Source organism: Nomascus leucogenys, chromosome X (assembly GCF_006542625.1).
Source record: "Nomascus leucogenys isolate Asia chromosome X, Asia_NLE_v1, whole genome shotgun sequence".
Taxonomy (NCBI): Eukaryota; Metazoa; Chordata; class Mammalia; order Primates; family Hylobatidae; genus Nomascus; species Nomascus leucogenys.
The window spans coordinates 63011477-63013884 of NC_044406.1; positions in this window are offsets into that span (position 1 = coordinate 63011477).

Genomic DNA, 2408 nt, shown 5'->3' on the forward strand with positions numbered 1-2408 from the left:
GGGAGTGTTCGAGTTCTGCATGTCTGGGAAGGGTGGTCTCTTGGGAGAATGCAGGGGGCTGGACCAACAAGTCAGAGTCTTCATTCTATTCCGATCATCTCCCCTGTTTACCTTACACCCTAAATTTCTTTTTTTTCTTTTTTTTTTTCTTTTTTTTTTTTTTTTTTTTTTTTTGAGACGGAGTCTTGCTCTGTCACCCAGGCTGGAGTGCAGTGGCGCGATCTCGGCTCACTGCAACCACCGCCTCCCGGGTTCTAGCGATTCTCCTCCCTCAGCCTCCTGAGTAGCTGGGATTACAGGCATGTGCCATCACGCCTGGCTAATTTTTGTATTTTTTTTAGTAGAGACAGGGTTCCACCATATTGGCCAGGCTGGTCTCGAACTCCTGACCTCATGATCTACCTGCCTCAGCCTCCCAAAGTGCTGGGACTACAGGCGTGAGCCACTGCGCCCGGCCTAAATTTCTTAATTCTAATTGGATTGCTGCCCTCTCTTCCTCCTCTTCAACATGGCAACACATTAAGGTATAGGCCCTTAGTCTCTTTTTATTTATTTTTGAGACAGAGTTTTGCTCTTGTCGCCCAGGCTAGAGTTTAGTGGCACAGTCTCAGCTCACTGCAACCTCCACCTCCCGGGTTCAAGTGATTATCCTGCCTCACCCTCTCGAGTAGCTGGGATTACAGGCATATGCCACCACGCCTGGCTAATTTTTATATTTTTAGTAGAGACGGGGTTTCACCATGTTGGCCAGGCTGGTCTCGAACTCCTGACCGCAGGTGATCTGCCCGCCTTGGCCTCCCAAAGTGCTGGGATTATAGGCATGAGCCACCACACCCGGCCCCTTAGTCTTTTAAGAAGGGGCAGTGAACCCTCTCAACTAAATGTTGGAGCTTCTTTACAGCTTTCCTCCATGGGGGATATACCGCTGGGATTGAGGAGGGGCCATTAGGCCAGGGGAAACATCAATAGAACCTGATTCTTCTTCCACAACACCCCAGATGTTGGGCCTCAAACAAGCTGGGGAGGGTAGGAGATGACAGACACTGCTTACCCTTCTTGTCATCTTGTGTGGTCCCCATCATGCACCAAGTGGCATACCTTTTATAGGACAGAGAACTTCCCTGAGAGTCACATTCCTGGATGAAAAATTGCCCTCCATTGGCATGTGCCATCATAGAATAGGTCGTGGAAGGACCGTTTGGTTCTAGGAGGAAGAGAGACCAGTAAAAAGCACCCTTTCTCTCTCTGCCCTGCTGCCAGAACTGCCTGTTCTCACGTGACCCACCTTGGCAGTTACCCAGGATGACTTGCTCGCTCCCATTTTACAGTAGAGAAAACTCAAAACTGTTGCCCCAGAGTCACATTTGGAGCTGCAGCAGGGCCATTCTCGCCCTCTTGCTTTCCAGTTTGAGTTCTAGATCCAAGGCTGTCCAGGAGAGCCAACTGGTTTACTACAATGGAGTCTTGGAGTCTTCTGCCCTGCCTAGCTAGGGCTGGAAGAGGATCAGCCTCAGCCTTGTGAGTGGGTGGTACAGGATGATTTGACAACTTAAGGATAACATGCAAGCCATAGTTGCACCCTATTACTGGGAAGTGTCTAGTGTGCTGGCAAAACCAGGAGCACCAATCAATACCCAAGTTATAAAAAATAAAATAGCCCTTTTTGAGGCCCACGAAGCCCTTGCCTATATGGGACTTACCAAGTTTAAGAGTTGCGTGCACAAGGAATGGAACTCCCCGACAGTGTAAAGGCAAACATGACCGAAGCTTTCTTCTCACTTATTCTATCCTGACATAAACATTCTGAGGAGCCACAGGAGTACAGGCTTGGCTGGAATGAGGGACATTCAGAGGGGCTTGGGGGTTGCTAAACAAATGGCAGGTGTGCCACATACCAAAACACAAGACACAAAGACACTGAACCTGGAGGGGAGAGACTGAAACGGTCAGACAACTGGCATGCTGACCGTCTGACATGCCCCAGCAGAAGCAGCAGAAGGGAACAGCATTGACCTTTGGGAGAGTGACAGGATGAGAGCAGAGTGGCCCCACTGGTTGCTGCTTGGGTAGTGCTGGTGCTGAGAAATAAGGGATGCTGATTGAGGTGGAGATGTGTTTTTGTGTAGTATGACTGAGGGTTCCTGCAGGCAGTGCCTCAGTTTCTCCCTTTGGGACAAAGTCTCAAGCTTTGCAGGTAAAGTTTGGGCTAGCTGCCCTGGAAGATCACCTGTCTGATAGCTTGCAATCTGAGGTGTGTGTGTGCGCGCGCGCGCATGAGAGGGAGGGAGCGGAACGTGCCTGAGCATGGGGGGAATTGGGCCATGCCCCAGGACTTGAGCCATCTCTGGCACAAAAGGAGTTAATGGCAGGGACCGCGCCCCCCCGTGTCCGGGCACGCGCAGCGCGCC